The following is a 19,582-nucleotide window of genomic DNA, read 5'->3' as shown; positions in this document are numbered from 1 at the left end:
TTTAAAGTTGAACAACATCATATGTACGTAGTTATAATTACGACAAACGCTCCGAAACCAAAAGTACATACATATGTTTTATTTTTATTTTTTTATTTTTAAATTATTTATTTGTATAAATATAATAATAAATTAGCTAAAACTGTACACCTAAACCATCTACATATATAACATTTCCTCTGCCCAAAGGTTGCCTGGAAGAGATCGCTCATTTGCGATAAGGCCGCCTTTTGTACTTATCTCCTGTTTTTATTTTTGTAAATTTGCTCACTCTTGGTGTACAATAAAGAGTTTTTATTATTATTATTATTATTATTAACATCACATCCTTTCGTTTAAAAGGATTTATACTGACATATAAATTACAAACAAACTTTATACAATGTTAAAGTCAGTAGATAATAATTTCTTTTATTTATGAAATAAATGTCGTCTTGAGGTTATAAAATATGGGCGAGCGAACAATATTGTTTAAGCGTTCAAGAGTTTGAGCGGAGATTTGTGTGGGAACTTGGTAGCAAGACATAACAGAACTATTGTTGGTACACGTTCATTTTATCATAACAAATACCTGTTCCTTGCCATTTCACCTGTTTTCATTTTAGTTATTTTAATAAAATTACTACGCTACTAAGTTGTAGTCTTATTTTTAATATTTACGTAACTCCCTCTACATATCTTATATATAAAATTCTCGTGTCACAATGTTAGTTAACATACTCCTCCGAAACGGCTGCACCGATTTTTATGAAATTTTTTGTGCATATCGGATAGGTCTGAGAATCGGCCAACATCTATTTTTCATACCCCTAAGTTATAAAGGGGGGGATAAGGAAGCTAACATAACAAAACGACGTTTGCGGGGTCACCTAGTATGTATATAAAGTTTTTAAGTCTAAAGATCAGAATTAAGATTAACTTATTTAAAAAAAGGAGTATTAGGAAAAAAGAAGGTAGTGTAATTACTTATTATTTATTGGTGGAAATTTCAGTTGCTGTTCGTTTTTTTTTTTTTGTTTGTTTTAAACAGAACTCGAACAAATTTAAATGAGACCATAAGATAAACATCAGCTTTCGATTTAAACAAGAATCACTAAAATCGGTACACCCAGTAAAAAGTTATGAGGTATAATACAACGTAGGTCAACGAAAACATAATCAAGTAAATACGCATTATTAAATATAGCTCGAAAAGTACCTGTCAAATGTCGAAATGGAATCACACGATAAGCACGCCTTTCGATTTAAAAGAGAATCATTGAAATCGGTCTACCCAGTAAAAAGTTCTGAGGTAACATACATGAAAAAAATACAGTCGAATTGAGAACCTCCTTTTTTGGAAACCGGTTACAAGCATGTTGTCATCTTTATCGAAAATGTAATTATTTTGATAAAAAATAAAGAATCTATATATAATACGTGAAGCAAAAACTTTGTACCCCTTTTTATGAAAATTGCCCGGACAGAGGAATATGAAATTTCGCATACTTATAGTTTATATACAGAAGGAGTGCAGAATGCTAATTTATTTTTTGAAATTATGCATAAAAATACATTAAATCAATAAAAAAACCGTTATACACACACTACCATGTATTTGACACACACACACGCATATTATATGGTTTTGTTGATTGTCAAAGTCTGTAGTCAAATTAAAAATTCAAAAAAGGTTCTTTATTTTCATATATTTTTTCGTTTTATTTAATTAAAATATTTAATTATGGTCGAATTCTGGGCGACCCCTTGTATATACAAATAACTCACGATATAATATTGAAAACACATTCTTTCCGTAACTGAAAGTGAATATTACATTGAAATACGAACAAGGGCTACGAATGAAAACATGAATTTTGTATTGCATTCGTTTCGAGAATCATTTCGATCAGATTTCAACTTTATTATGGTAAGGATATTTCTTTTAAAAGTGGCCCTTTGGCTGTGGTTAATAACAACGGATGCGTCTTTCTTCTCAAAAGTATATATTTTTAAATATATAATATATATCTATGTAGATTTCATGAAATTTTTAGTCACACATACAAAGCATTACAGCTAGTATTTGTAACATTCTATTTAAAAACCAAGGTACCTACTAGTTCGGAGTTTACTGTTTTACAATCGTGTCAAATCAATGAAAAATGTTATATTATTCATTCACTTTATTAAATGGCTTTCAATGATACCAAAAAAAAAACAAATGATTTTACTTATATGATATAGAATGGAAAATCAAAAACTATTTAGTAATTGTGTCAATGGTCTCAATGATAACAATTAAACGAGATTGCTATTACAAACCCAATATTTTTACTCAAAATATGGAGCAGTCCGACTGGGGTCTACTGCTTTCCAGCAGTGTTGTGTTCCTGTGGTAAGGTCACCTTGTGAGGACAGATCTCCTGGAGGGATTCGGGTTAGGGTCGGCAACACGCTTGCGATGCTTCTGGTGCTGCAGGCGTATGTAAGCTACGGTAATCGCTTAGCATCGGGTGAGCTGTACGCTTGTTTGGTTGACCTAGTTGTATAAAAAATATGTAAAATAAATCACAAATATATGAACACAATTGAAATACCAGTATTGCTCAAAATTAAAAACCTTTTTTTTTTGTTTCATCGACTGATATTTCGATTCCCCACAACTCCCTTATTTAACTTTTAACCTTCAATAGTTACAAATGTTTTTTAAACATGAATGAAAATCTTTTGCCTTCTTCCTCATTTAACATCTTATCTGTACTGAAACGTGTTTTGAACATATTATCACACATATCACGTATCAATCAGTCAATAAATAAACATCAATATCTACACAAACACACGGTCGTCTGTTCCTAAGGTAAGCAACTTAGTTCTTGTGTTATGTGGTAACAGCAGACTGGTATAGCTGCATTTTTTTTCGATATATATACATATAAATACTATATATGTAAATAAATACGAGTATATATTACATCCAGAATAGAACCCACAATCCCCGGAACAAAAAGCATGCAAAAAAGTGTGTATACTTAGTGTGTATACACATATACCTCAGTCGACTCTTCACACATCAATACATTCGTTATTTTAATAATATAATAACATTTAGTTATTTATATTTTAAATTTCATAATGAATCCTTTTAATTAAACTACAGTTTTCAATTTAAATTTACGTAAGTAACCATTAACTGAATACAATAAAATTGTGGTATAATATGGTATAATAAATAATTAATTAATTGCAATTAATTGCTATCATCTTACATTAATCTCTTATAGTTTATCATAAAAAACAAGTGCCTTTTTATATTTTTCTTTAAGTATTTACCTTATGGAAAATTAAATATTTTTATTTCATTTCGTAAAAAAACAATTTTCAGCCAAGTCTAAAAAAAAGATATTAGTTTTCATATTCAAATTTCTCGAGATTTAAATTTCATCTCTAAAAATTTACTTCATTTTTGTTCTATCTAATACAATAATAATGGAGTTCAAAGCTTTGTAAAGTCATAAAAGAATGTAATTTAATTTAATTTTTTGTCGTAAATATTTTTTTTTCAAATAGAAATACGAAATAGCTCTGTTTTTTTTTTCTTATTACTATTTAGTTCGTAAATCAATTATTCAAAAAATTCGTTTCTCAGTTGTTGGAACAACTGTTAAACGAAACATTAATTCCATAATATTTCGAGATTAATACAGAAAACAAATCACAAATACATATCATTTATTTGTATTAATACACACTTCAATGAAAACTTCGTAATTATTGCACACATTATTGGACTCTAATGTTCTAATTATTAGAGCTATTTTTCATCAACAAAAAGAACCCGTTCCACCGACATAACAATTTGATAAATGACTGTGGTAATGATGGGGCTTTAATATATGTCATCGGTAATGAGCTTTTATACGATTACTCGATAGTGTTAGCGTTTTCGTATTTGCTAATAGAATTAGTTGACGTATGGCTATCGCTGCAATGTATAAGTTTCTTTATTATTTATTCTAGTAATTTCATGGATAACTAAAGTCGTTATAGCTTTTTTTATTTTTATATTTATTTTTACTTTTTTATTTTTTGCATTGAAAATATTGAAAAACAGGAGGAGGTTCTCAATTCGACTGTATTTTTATGTGTCACCTCATAACCTTTTATTGGGTGTACCGATTTTGATGATTCTTTTTTTATTCAAAAGCTGGTGCTGTTTAAATTTTATCGAAATTTCCTAAAGAAGAAGCTTATATATATATATATATATATATATATATATTGTACAACTAGGTCGGCAAACAACCTCACCTGATGGTAAGCGATTACCATAGCTTATAGACGTTTGTAACACCAGGAGCATTGCAAAGGCGTTGCCGGCCCTATCCCCAATTCCAAGCTCAAGCCCAAACTCTGGTCACCTTACTCACCAACAGAAACACAACACTGCTTGAAAGCAGTATTATTTAGCTGTGATCTTCTGTAAGGTCGAGGCACTACCACAGTCGGGCTGCTCCACGTCTAAGTGTATATGTCATTTTGATAAGCGACTCACGTATTTGTCCAAAATAAATATCTTTAAAATTGATTAAATATTTCACTCTTACTCATGAGATTACAAGCACATGGAATGTAAACTCATTACAATGAATTATATTAAAGTTTATTATGAAAGTTATTATTGGAGGTCTCGTGTCGTTTTATTGCTGACAGAATTTTTCAACATAGAATTATAATTTTCATCTAATGTTTACACGAATTTCACCCATTATAATAAAACAAATTTTTCGGATTCTATCGCGGTTGATTAATTGTGTGGCGACATCTATCACGCGAAATACGAACGACTATGAAACTACGTAATTAGAGAAAAACTGACGTATGCTACATCGCGCTATCAGAGTTTTCAAAGTCATTAAGTATATATACAAGATCCCGACAACAACCGTCGGGGCGTTAGCCCGCCAGACACAACACCCGTCTGGCCGGAGGATCCTCACTTTTCGATGGCGGACGTGATTCTTCACACCACGTTCCTCTGACTACTAAAATTGTAATGAATAAATAATTAGTTCAAATCCAAAATAATTCGGGCAGGCTTTTAAAAAACCTTTTAATTGTTATTAAAGTTTTTCCTGTTAAGTAACTTAAAGTCATAGATATAGTAAAAAAAAGTAGATAATGCACGGCCTTTGTTGTTAGTGAAGCCACAAAACTCGGCTCCTTCAAGTAAATACACGCGCTCACGCACACATATGCATCAAACTACGCTCATTTTCGTTAGTATGTCACGAGGCTTCATACAGTAACTTTGCTTATAAAATGCCGTCTTGTGTGATTAAATGGTGCAAAAACAATACCAAAGTAAACAAAAAATCTGAAGGAATATCGTTTCACACGTAAGTACATATAAAACTTTAAATTTATTGTTATTCCAAAATAATATTGAGGTTATTCGGAACTTATAATTTCAATGTCACGAAATGACGTACCACGGGAGTGTTGCCAGTAGTTCTTTTTATCAATACCCCAAAATGTGGGTAAGTAAATTGTACGCAATCAGAAAAATAATTAAGTAAAAAGTAGATATAGTTATTGTTTTTTTTTTCTCGTGTTATTTTGTGTTACATAAATTGAAAATAAAAAAAATCAAAATATATTTATGAATTATTAACTCGTTTGTTTTATGTTTTAACTTTTTACAATTTTTGAGTAAACTAGGTACCCATATTTTACTATCAAATTTCATGGTTTTAGGTTTCCAACGAATATTTTAATAAGAGGTGAATGGGTAGCGGCTGTAAGACTGAGAAAATGACCACGATTATGCTGGCCATGCGCATAAAGTCAATTTAATACGATTAGTGATTGAAAAATATTTGAACATAAGACTACATCATATTAGTAAAATACAACAATGACGATGACTCTGAATTCTAAGCGACAAAAATTTAAAAAACTTATACAACATAAAGGATTCTAGGTTTAAGAAAAATAGTTAAAAAAAACCGACTGCAAACTGAAAACAGATAAACAGAGGGGATAGGAAGTGTCCATATATACGATTATCTTACGAATATATTTTTTTATTATTCTACCGATTTTTTGTTTTTTTTTAGTAAATTTATTTAAAACTATAAACAGGTTTTTATTTTCACATACCCATTTTACCTATATTAAATTAATTGTTTAATAAAAATTTTAGGGACTTTTTTTAAAACGTGTCAACACTTCACTCACTCACACATCTTTAAAAAAGTGGCTTCAGTTTTCTGTTCTAGGTGCGTTATCTACCTTTTTTTACTTGATCTATGCTTAAAGTAAAGTAAGTTCTTCTTAGAAAAATTAGCGAGAATCTCCTTATCTCAAAACTCTTTAGATTATTTATATATATTTGTGTTTATTATCTTTAATGTTTATCTTAATATATATAAATCTCGTGTCACAATGTTTGTCCGCAATGGACTCCTAAACCACTTAACCGATTATAATAAAATTCGCACACCATGTGCAGTTCGATCCAACTTAAAAGATAGGCTATATTTTATTTTGATATATTATGTTATTATTATATTTCAGGAAAAAATAAGGTGATACGAAGTTCGTCAGGTCAGCTAGTATTACAATATATTCTTGTGTGATCATAACTAATAGAAAGTATAGGCCTTACGAAGACCAGAAGGGAAAGCACGTTTTCAGAAAACACATATTTAATTTTCTCTTAAATATGCTCGGCACAAGTTGCAGGAAATTCCAACAAAGTGTTTATTCAGCATATATAGCATGTATCCGGATTTTAAGATAAATAATTTAGCTATTTTACATGCTCCTTTTCGGTGATTCTATAAGCTAGTTTAGTGCGTCGTGACAATGTTTGGAAACCACCACAAAGATAGTAGCAGAATTCAAACATTCAATAAACAATAATTGTTTATTATTATTATCTAAAATACATTTTAAAAATATATTTTTTCTACATTTTTTCATTAGTTATTATAGAATTATATTATATATTATATATTTTTATTACTATTCTTTAATAAAGAGTCGGTGGAAATAGTGAAGATCTTATCATTAATTCAACCGTTAAATAGCTAATTCGCTAAAACGTCAACAGTTCCAAAATAAATCATCAGAACCTATAATCACGAATGCCGTCTATCTGTCCTACTTAGAAGCAAAAACTATACTGACAGACTCCAAACCTTCAATACTCGAAGAGACACTTGAAGAGGAAAATAAATACCTTTATGGGGATTAGAGGTTAAAAATACAATTTTTTCCTAATTTATTTTCCTATCAGCGTGTAAAGGGTAAACCATTCTACACCACATATTGTATAGTTCTATACCATATATTCACATAATAACAACAGCCTACAAGTTTTATAAGGTAACGCAAGTTTTTAAATTGAACTTGGGTGAAGCTAAAGTTTTTCCTGTAAGAAATAAAATAATAGGGTATAAAAGGAATAATAAAGGAATATGGGTACTTTTTAAATTAGGTGTACCACATCAATAATTCCTACTAATATTATAAATGTGAATGTAAGTTTGTTTGTTACGCTTTCACGCGAAAACTACTTAACCGATCATCATGAAACTTTGTACACATATTCTTGGAAGTAGAGTAACATAGAATACTTTTTATTTAAAAAAAAATCGATGCGAGTGAAGTCGCGGGTAAAAGATGTACCATATAGCTTAATTAATATATATTGTAACCGACTTCAAAAAAGGAAGATTTTCTCAGTCCGAATGTACCTTATTTTTGTTTATGTTACCTCAGAACATTAAGCTGAGTGGTCTGATTTCGATATTTTTTTTGTGTTATGTGGTCCCATTTAAATATATTTTAGATCTGATAAGTACTTTTTGAGTCATCTTTGATAACGCGTATTTACTTGACTGTTTTTTCGCCTATCTACATTGTATTACTTGTCAATGTAATTGGAGTCGTCATCGTTTGCAAACAAACAAAATTATTTAAATTATTTTTGCCAAAATTAAATTTTAACCAGGTACAAAAGTCTTGTAACACTCTACAGTCAGCCAAACGTTCAGTCGCTGGTATCTGTTATAATTATTTTATTCTGGTCTGAGTATCCGGTTTCCCTTCTCTCGGAGACGATGAGAAACTTCTGCTGTTATCATAGTCAAATATAGTGATCATTGCTTATGAAAGGTAGAGAAATTGTAAGCCAATCCGTAGTGGAACAGTGTTGTATATTCAGCTATAACCTTTCTCATGTAAGGAGAAGAGGCTGTTGCAGAGGCTGATTCGTATTAGAAAAATAAAGGCTTTTGGCGAACAGTGGAACATTTAGAAGCTGATTCAATTCAGATCCGTATCCAAAAAGAACCGATCAAACTCTAATTCACCTTGAGCCATCGTAATATGAGTCGTAGCAACAGAACGAAAAAGTTTACTCATATGAATCAAGACAGCCTCAATGGACTTTAATCAAACGTAATATATGTAGATTCTATAACGTTCCCACCAGTAATTTACATAATTCTCTTATTTGTTGTCAATTCTCTCTGACCTTTACATTAGTGTACTTTAATTATTTCATAATAATATAATAAGGTAACAAGTACGAATCCATGAAACTTGATATAGTTAAATAAATAGATCTCTGCGCGCCATAATGTCAACGTGTGAAGGAAGCTTGTGTTAGTATTTGTGTTTAGGTGTGTTTGTGTGAATGTGTGTTTATAAATGTAAAACTTTTATCTGTGTGCCAGTCACGCGGAAGTCAACGAAGTAAGAAATTTGTTTTGTTCGTACATATATATTTTTATACTAGCAACCCGCCCCAGCTTCGCATGGTTGCAAAAACTACCAGTATTCCTCTACTATATTACGCATGTATTATATATAAACCTTCCTCTTTAATCACTCTATCTATTAAAAAAAACCGCATCAAAATCCGTTGTGTAGTTTTAAAGATTTAAGCATACATAGGGACATAGGGACAGAGAAAACGACTTTGTTTTATACTATGTAGTGAAATAAAAACGTACTCAGATAAAATTAATCAGTTTTTTTTTTATATTGACCACTGAAATAGGATTTTTACACGTTCCAAATTAAAACTTTGTGTTTTTTGTGTTAAATACTTTTGCATATTTAACCTTTAAGTATGGACGTGGAGTCTCACAGGCTACTCGAAGTTTTCGTTTTCCTAGTTTCACCTATTTGCCCTAACTCCCAGCGGTTGAGCGGCTCAGTAGCTTTTGTTTTAGTTCTAAAACTACCAACGAGAGAGGAGTTTGCGTCTTCCAATGAATATCACCTAAGTTATGACCATCGAAATATTGACCGGAGCCTGTCAGGCTACACGTCCATTTTTGCCCTATGATATATTTTACAAGAGCGATTACGTTTGTATCAGATTTTGAAGTACAGAATATCAAAAAACAATAAAGCCGGTAGTTTTAAATCAAAACGACCATCTACGAGTTCTGTTCAGGACCCTGTGAGAAAAAAATTTGTGCAGGAGATCCACTTTTGTGGTGAAGTGAGTTAGTTGTTATTAGCTTCGGATCAGTCTGACAATGAAGAGAGTACTGAAGATTTTTTTTTATATTGGAGTCCAAACTGATACAAAATCATGAAAGTGACAGTGATGATGACCAGGACCAAGACCAAGACATAGGAGAAGAATCTTGTAGTTATAGAGATAGTCTATGGTGTTGCTATATCGTGTCCTAGACTTGAGTACCATGAATGCGTACATCTTATATAAGATGCACCAAACAAAAGCTGCGGAAAGAGATTTAAAAAATTAGTACATGTGCTTGTGCAAAGACGTTTTATAAATACACGACTGCCAATAGAGCTGAGGTTGACCATGACTCTAGTTTTAGGTATTTATATGGTTACAGAAGATGTCTAGGATCAAGAAACCAGTCAAGAAGCCAGAAGAGCATATAAAATCTGTGCCACGAAAAAACATAGGATGATTATCCATGTTTGTATTGGGTGCAACAAACCTGTGTGTCTCCAATGTTCTAGACCTTTGTGCACTGACTGCCAATAAATTTACGTTATTTGACTGTTGTCAAAATTTTTTATATTTGTTATATGAAGTAGTTCTTTTGTGTTTTTGGTTTGATATACATTATATTTTGAGAAAAAAAGACTTATTTTGTTATAGGAATAAGTTTGGCTGCTTTTATTACCTAAAAATGTAACCTAAGTAGATTTCGATTGAAAAGAGCCATAATTTTGGATTTTTAATATTTCTATAATTTTTTAAATAAAATTTGATTATATAAGCACGTTATTTAATTGCTAAACTACATAACTTTAATATGTAATTAGTTTTAAAGCGATCTTATATCAAATTCTCCAAAAAAAATTTTTGTGTATACAGAACCCTGTGAGACTACACGTCCAGAGTAGTGTTAAGAAAAAATGACGTCCATACTTAAAGGTTAAGATTCACAGACTAAAAATCATAGAATACTCAATTACTCTATGGTTTTTTAGTTCTATTGAAGCTATAACGTCAAACGTTACGATTTATTTCGTTTGTGTCTTCTTCTTTCTACCTGACGAAATTGTGTCTGCTATATTGGCACAAGTTTAAATTAATAATTATTCTAATAATAATGAAGGTTAGGTCACAGACTGCAAAACAGAGTTCCAACAAAGGAGAATTAAAATGTTATTCCAAGTATATTCTAACAGCTGTATTGTCTCTGAGATCGTTATTACCGTAGCGTAAGTTACGGCTTATTACGGTTACACAAAGTATTGTTGTGTATTGTTGTTAACCAACTTTAAAAAAAAATCAGGTTTTCCTTATTTTTATGTGTGTCAGCTCACAACTTTTTACTGGGTGTACTAAGCTTGTTAATTCCATCCAATATGTCCATTTAACTGTCATGTAACAAGAAGTTTTTGCATATTTGACGTCACATTTTATTTACTTGTCGATGAAAATAGATGTTTTCTTTTTTGAAAGTTAGAAGAAGTTATATTATTTTCGACGTTTGAATCAAAACAAAAAATTGATATTAATTGCAAACTTTTAACGAATTCTAAACTGTTTGTTTCCCTAATAACAGTAAAATAGGCAAATTATATTGAATTTAAAAATTTAAACTACAATCTTTACTAAAAGCGTATGCCTTAATATACAAACATTATAGTTTATTATTATAGGGTACGTTCAACTGCACTACTACCTGCAAATGACAGTAATAGCGTTATTTCAAATGCAATCAAATATTTAAAGCTGCATCCGAATTAAATCATTAACTTAGTTCTTGAAATTCAATTTAGGACGACGGACCTCTAGCTCGCTGGATGGACAATTTACGTTAGATTGCCGGTGGTGACTGGATGAGGATAGCGGAAAACCAGGATGTTTGGCGTGAACTTGGGCAGACCTATGTTCATCAGTAGACTGCAATAGGTTAAAGTGTGATACTCAATTAACTTTTTACCAATGTAACTATATTTGTCTATATTTCTTGTAAAGATATTGACCATTTAAAAAAAAATCTATAATTTATCATGCATTAGCGACCATTAAATGTTGCTTATAATTAAAAAAAATTGATACTATTTTTATGCATACACGTTCTTAAAATTAGATTGAAAATGTAGTTACCTACTTACTTAGATTTGACTCTTCTTCTTGGATTAACACTAGTCGTACAATTAATTGTGCTGTGTGGCTACGGCACTAAAGAATTTAGCCACCCCCTCTCTTCCCGTGGGTGTCGTAAGAGGCGACTAAGGGATAACACAATTCCACTACTACCTTGGAGCTTAAAAAGCCGACCGATGGCGGGATAACCATCCAACTGCTGGCTTTGAAATACACAGGCCGAAGACGGGCAGCAGCGTCTTCGGTGCGACAAAGCCAGTACTGCGGTCACCAACCCGCCTGCCCAGCGTGGTGACTATGGGCAAAACACATGAGTTCATGTTATTTTTGGCGTAAACTTGTGGAGGCCTATGTCCAGCAGTGGACTGTATAGGCTGTAATGATTGTACAAGTAATTAAAGCCGTTGTATCTATTTATACAATGTCGGCCTACAGGCGTATGACTCACCCGATGGTAAGCGATTACCGTAGCTAATTACCTGCAACACCAGAAGCAAATACATTGCCGACCGTATCCCTGACCCCAGGGGCTCTGGTCACCACTCACCACAGGAACACAACACTGTTTAAGAGCTGTATTATTTAGCTGTGATGTTCTGTAAAGTTTAGGTCCTTCCACAGTTAGACTGCTCCCAGACTATGGGCAGGATATTTCCTGATGTACTCTCACCTCTCTCCTCTTCACTCTTTACCTCAGTTAAGTGTGGTTTTTCAATTCTAGCTATTAACATACATTTTATAAAATCTCGTATACAAAGCGTATTCAAATAAAAAATAAAAGATACATCTCGTTAACGCTATTTTAACCGATTTCAAAAAGGAGGAGGTTCTCAATTCGATTGTATTTTTTTATATAGTTACCTTACAACTTTTGACTGGGTGGACCGATTTCGAATTTTGTTTCAATCGGAAGGTGTTGCGTGTCATATGGTCTACGGATCTAACGAGTATTTTTTGAGTTATATCTAATAATGCGTATTTACTTGAGTAATTTTTCGTCGACCCACGTTGTCTTATACCGTGTAACTTTTCGTTGAGTATACCGATTTTAATGATTTTTGTTTGATTCGAAAGCTAATACTTTTCTTGTATTCCAATTATTTGTATGTATTCCAATATAAACTTTATTGAGATCTAATACTATTGAGTAATATTTGTTAACGCGTATTTACTTGACTATTTTTTTGGCTACTTACGTTGTATTACTTGTCGATGTAATTGAAGTCAGTTTTTTTTTTCGTTTGCGAGCAAACATAATTATATTTATTTAGGGTTAAATCCGTGAATCTAGATAAATTAATACAAAGACACATTGATCTGAAGTTTTCGTTAAATTGCAGTAATAATTAGTAACAATATTATTTTTGTTCATTCATCATCATTACAGCCTAAACAGTCCACTGCTGGACATAGGCCTCCACAAGTTTACGCCAAAAATAATGTGAACTCATGTGTTTTGCCCATAGTCACCACGCTGGACAGGCAGGTTGGTGACCGCAGTACTGGCTTTGTCGCACCGAAGACGTTGTTCATTGTTTTTATCAAAATTGAGACTTGTATGAAACAAGTGATTCTGACTTTTTATTTCGATAAATTACGTCAGCATCTTTTGTAACATCAATCAGGAAACTTTTTCATCCCTCGTTTTCGTTATAACACAAATATATTTATAAAAACAAAACAAAAGGGTATACTTTTCTCATGGAGAGATTTATTGCAGAATCTCCGGCAAAGAATAAGTGCCGAGAGCAGGTAAAAGGTAAAATTCTCATGCGACCTTGCCATTAAACTGCTACCACGAATTTTATGTATCTGTATGTATAAAAATTGTTACGTATATTTGTATATTCCCATTTGTACAAAGTTATGACGAACATTGTTTTTAAAATACTAACAGTATTAAGGAAGAATATTTTTTTTATAGATTTGTTATGCTGTGTGATTACGGCAGTAAGAATCTAGCCACACCTTCTCGTCCTGTGGGTGTCGTAAGAGTCGACTAAGAGATAATACAGTTCCACTACCACCTTGGAACTTAAAAAGCCGACTGATGGCGGGATAACCATCAAACTGCTGGCTTTGAAGTACACAGGCCGAAGACGGGCAGCAGCATCTTCGGTGCGACAAAGCCAGCCCTGCAGTCATCAACCCGCCTGCCCAGCGAGCGTGGTGACTATGGGCAAAACCCATGAGTTCACACCATTTTTGGCGCGAACTTGTGGAGGCCTTAGTCCAACAATTACTGTATTAGGTATGGACTGTATTAGGCTGAAATGATAGATTTATTAAAAACTATTTCCACAATTTCCATAGTAATTCACAGCTGTGATATACGTTTATATTTAGGTGTTTTAAAGCTTTGCTGTAAGATAATACTAAAAAAATTATTAAATAAATCTCAATTTGAAGTCATCAGGAAGAAATTATTTTTGCATTGATTGAAAAAGATCGAGTATATATGGGACCGATAATAGGGTCGTATGTGCTAGAAGCTCATTCACTTTTAAATATTGTCTCAAGAGTCTTACGCTGGTGAACTTTCCCGGTACACTGTTAAATTTGACCACACAACGAGGATATATTACCAACATCTTAAGTATTTTATTGCATTAATTTATTTACTGTTAATACATATATTAAATATGTTTAACTGTACTATTTTTATTTTTTTAGTTAGTTTATATTTAAGCAACTAAAAACTATTCCAAAAATCAAATGTCAAGCAGAACCATAGTTATAAGCTAGTTAATAATACAACAGAACAGAGTACCTACTCGACAGGAACTCAGTAAGTCTTTAAGATTGTGTGACTTGGTCAAACAGTACGTCTGAACGACTTAGGTCGGCTCGGAGCTTAGTTGTGATCTCAAGCACTTAATTGGTGCTTTGACGCAAGCAAAGCTACGTACAACAGATGACGCAGACGCTCGGCGTAAACCACTTACGTACATCAGAACGTACAACTTGGAACTGAATTAGAAAGTCAAGAACAGAAGTGCTATTTGAAAAAAATCATTTATTGTTTTTTTTTTTTTTCTTTTTTTTCTTTCTTGTATATTTACTACGTATGACAAAAATTAGGTAATTGAATTTTTTATGATAGTGCTTTTCTTTTAAGCATCGTCAGTAAATTGTACAAAGGTAACGTGACTAAATTGTTCTGATATTTATCTCGACATTTGCGGACTGGCTGCTTCAAACGTTTAATTTATTATTTTCTAACGAGCCGCCTTTGCGCCCGTACATTACGTGTTGAATATTTTAAATGGCCTTATCAGTGTTTATTTCTAAATTCAAATCTGAAAAATTCTGTGATAGCTACAGAGTAATACTTTAGTTTGTGAAAATAAAGATAATTGAAACATTATTGTATGTTACAGTCTATGGTTGAGTGAGAGACGGCATGTGAGGAAAGGTGAGAAAAGGACATTATTTTGAGTATATACTGATATATAGGCAGAAGTACAGACATCCGCATCAACCAAACAGCAATTTTACAAGAATTCCGCATCAGGCAAACAACGATTTCGTAAGAAATAACCTAAATTAAAGGTTAATTAGTTTCCAAGACAATCACATTGCTAAATATTCGGTAACCTATACAATTATATTTACCTATATTTAAAAATATATACATACCTATATAATTTATTATTATTAAATTCTTCTTTGAGTTACTGTACCCATTCAACATATTTATAAAAAAAAAAAAAATATATTTTTACTACTACAAATGTAACACAAGCGTAAGGGCCCGCCTGTAGGTAGGCGGATACCGCCTTCCGCCTACGGAACGTTTGCAACACCAGAAGCATCGTAAGCGCGTTTCCGACACAACCCGCGACCCTCTAGCCCCCTTACTTATCACAGAAACGCGACACTACTTAAAAGCAGTATTATTTAGCTGTGATCTTCTGAAAGGTTGATTCTTCCCCAGCTGGGCTCCTCCAGATTTTGAGCTAAGTATATCCCGCTGTAAAAGACAGAACTATTAAAACATCTGCTTCACTAAGAAGATCGCACAGTGTCTCAGAAGGAGTCCTGAAACCAAGCATGTTAAATTTCCTAATTAATAAAAATACCAGTAACACAACACCAGAGCAGGATGCCGATAACAGAGATAATAACCTATAACAATTAAGGCCCCCCTCCCGAACATACTGTATAAAAGAACTTGCACAAACGAATAACTATAAATATCTCCCAACCCGGCTGGTCACCGTGGGAGATTATGACCTTAACCCTCCAAGGAAAACAATAAATGTAAATCTACAAAATTCAAAATCAGAAGAACTTATTAATAAAGCAGCAAACAAACTATACATTATAACATACAATGTCAGAACCTTGTCTACTTACGAACGACTTCTGGAACTGTCAGAGGCATTGAAAAATATAAATTATGATATAATCGGATTATCAGAAACACGTCGTCTGGGCACAAAAATTGAAGAATATGATAATTATATACTCTGCCATTCAGGACTTACTCAAGGACAATATGGAGTCGGCTTTTTAATAAACTTACACCTGAAGAAATTTATTGAAAGTTTCATAGGAATTTCTGATAGAGTTGCATTGCTAAACTGTAATATACAAAGTAAAAAAATCTCATTTATACAAGTCTACGCACCCACAGAAGCAGCAACGGAAAAAGAAATAGAAATATTTTATGCAAACCTGTATAAAGCACTAGACCTTGCCCATAGTACATATATAGTTATGGGCGATCTTAATGCCAAAATAGGCCATCCTAGAGCAGATGAATACCTTATAATGAAACCAAACGGCTATGGTATACGGAACCCAAGGGGACAAAAACTTATCGACTTTGCACTCGAAAATAAAATTGCAATTTTAAATACATATTTTAAGAAAAAACCAAACCGTAGATGGACCTGGCGTTCACCTAATGGTGAGTACAAAAACGAAATCGACTTCATCATGTCCAACAAACCTCGTATGGTACAAAACATGGAAGTTCTGAATCTGAACTTTTCCTCAGACCACAGACCAGTTAGAGCAACAATAACTCTGTTAGACACAAAAAAGAATCGAACTGGATTTAAAAATACCCAAAACGCCACACTGAAGAGCGAAGACGAATTAGATAGATACAAAGAGTGCATCTCAGCTCACCTACCAGACCTATTGAATTTTCAGGGTTATATCTCAGTCCAGACCCAATATGATAAAATAATAAGGGCCATCACAGAAAGCCTTCAAGCCGCTCGTTTATCAAATAAAAATACAAGACATAAAATTCTATCGGACCATACTCTGGCACTCTTGAAGAGGAGACAAATATTGCAAAGAACTAAGAACAAATCTAGGTCAATGAAAAACGAACTCTCGGCATTATACAAGTTAGTAGGCAAGCGTATTAGAAGCGATTATACAAACTACAGATCGAAAATTATAGAGAAAAATTTAACACAGTCAGGAAGTTCAAAAAAGGCATACAATGAGTTGAGGACAAACAAGAGATGGATTGACGGATTAGAGATCAAAGGAAAAACCCTAAATAATCGTAATGACATTATAACAATTGCAACAGACTTCTACAAAAAACTGTACAGCGTTCAAGGTTACGAAAATATCGACGATAGCATTAACTTTCAGTCAGACAAACTACCAATAAATTATATGCCATTAAATTGTATGCATTTCTCCGAAACAGAAGTTATACAAGCAATAGATAGACTTAAAATAAATAAGAGCCCTGGTTCTGACAACATTACTAACGAGTCTATAAAATCAGCTCACCTCCTTCTGACCCTACCGCTCACTCAATTGTTCAATCGCATTTTGGAAAATTCTAGTACACCGACTCAGTGGTCACAGTCGGATATCATACTTATTTATAAAAAGGGCGACCCACGTGATGTTGTGAACTACAGACCGATAAGCTTGCTGCCATGTGTATACAAACTATTCTCCTCTCTAATAAACCAAAGAATAAGTATCACATTGGAAGCAGAACAAGCCATAGAACAAGCGGGATTTAGGAAGAGTTTTTCGACTGTAGACCATATTCACACTCTGGAATTAGTGATAGAAAAATACCAAGAAAAACAACGAGCTCTGTATATCGCCTACATCGACTACAAAAAAGCCTTTGATACCGTTTCGCATTCAAGCATCTGGAAAGCACTAATAGAGCAGGGGGTAGCGAGGGGATACATACAAGTAATACAAAGCATATATAACAACAATGTAGGTAGAGTTAAACTGGAGAGAGTCGGCCCAAGTTTTCCCATCAAAAGAGGAGTGAAACAAGGTGACCCAATCTCTCCGTTGCTGTTTATTACCATCCTTGAGTCAATTATAAGAAAACTGGACTGGAATACTAGTGGTATACACATTGAGGGTAAATACCTAAGCCACCTCCGATTTGCTGACGACTTGGTGCTCCTATCGGAATCAAGCTCGCAATTGCAAATCATGATACAAGCACTAAACTCAGCTAGCAAGAAGGTAGGATTGGAGATGAACCTATCCAAAACAATGATAATGACGAACGCCACCGAACAGACAATATTTGTTGATAGTGAACAATTAAATTACACGAGTAAATATGTATACTTAGGTAAACAAATAAGCTTTGATAAGGACAACAACTGCTCAGAAATTGAAAGGCGAATTCAGCATACATGGAACAAATACTGGAGCTTAAAAGAAATTTTCAAAGGTAATATGTCAGTCGAACTTAAAACTAAAATCATGTCGAGCTGTCTTATACCGTGTCTGACGTATGCCTGCCAAACTTGGAAATACACAGACAAAACAAAAAGAAAAATCAGAACTTGTCAACGTGGCCTAGAACGCAGCATGCTCAAGATCAGAAAAATCGACAAGATAAGACACACCGAGATAAGAAGCATAACCAGAGCTACCGATGCACTAGAACATGCTCTAAAGCAAAAATGGAAATGGGCGGGGCATGTGGCAAGATTGTCAGATGAGCGTTGGACCCTAAGGGTGACACGGTGGAGAGGCCCAAGTGGTAAACGACGCAGAGGAAGACCGCTCAGTAGATGGACTGATGACATTACAAAAGTAGCGGGTCCAGGATGGTTGCAAACGGCTCAGGACAGGGAAAGCTGGAATTCCTTGGAGGAGGCCTTCACCCGCGGAGGGGTTCTTACAAATTAGCATGTATGTATTTTAGGATTAAGTTAGATTTATAACTTTAATATTTTTTTCTTGTAAGAAATAATATAAGGCTTTTATTATATCCCGCTGTGCCCTACCACAATACACGTTGATAATCCTACGTCAAAAGCTGCAGCTAATTAAATATAAAAGAATGTGTATTTATGTATTCTATTTTGAGCACCAGTCCTTCGCTAATTGTGTTGTCAAACTTTGTGTTTGTGTTAACATCATTAATAAAATAAGGTTTCATTGTATCAACACGACTGTGATGGAAAATAAATCATCATTATTATTATTATTATTATTTCTTTTTTTCCATATTTTCTAAGCCAAATGTAGATCAACGGGTTAGCGAATAAAGGATTATTAAATTTTTAACAGACTATTCTTCAATATATTTTAAAAGCGTTAGTTTGATGTATGAGTATTAGTGGTTAATCAGATTGATTTGGCTCACTTTGTAGGAATTTTCTTACCAATCTGAATGTGTTTAGAACGGCTTTTTGTAATAGTTGGTAAGTGTTCGCTGGTAGTTTTAGTGTATGTAGAGATGTATGTACTTGGGCAGGTATAACTCCTGTTGTAGAAAGTACTATTGGGACTATTGTTACTTTTTGTAAATGCCAAATTCGGGTTATTTCATTTTTTAATTCGGTATACTTGATAGTTTTTCAGCTATTGTTGATTGTAAGTTATGTGTGTTGGGTACTGCTATGTCAATAAGAAAACCAGTCTTGCTTATTTTGTCGATTAGTGTTATATCAGGTCTATTAAAATGGATTGTGTGGTCTGTAAGGATGCCTCGGTCAAAATACA

At 33.1% G+C, this 19,582-nt stretch overlaps 1 pseudogene; it reads left to right on the top strand.

The window, feature by feature from the left end:
- LOC123655775 overlaps positions 1-17,501 on the top strand; it is a 29,165-nt pseudogene extending 11,664 nt beyond the window's left edge.
- Positions 17,502-19,582: the final 2,081 nt, after the last annotated feature.

The sequence above is a fragment of the Melitaea cinxia genome, chromosome 8 (assembly GCF_905220565.1).
Source record: "Melitaea cinxia chromosome 8, ilMelCinx1.1, whole genome shotgun sequence".
Classification (NCBI taxonomy): domain Eukaryota; kingdom Metazoa; phylum Arthropoda; class Insecta; order Lepidoptera; family Nymphalidae; genus Melitaea; species Melitaea cinxia.
Note: the sequence above shows the minus strand (reverse complement) of the source record. Positions and strands in the feature narration are given on the sequence as shown.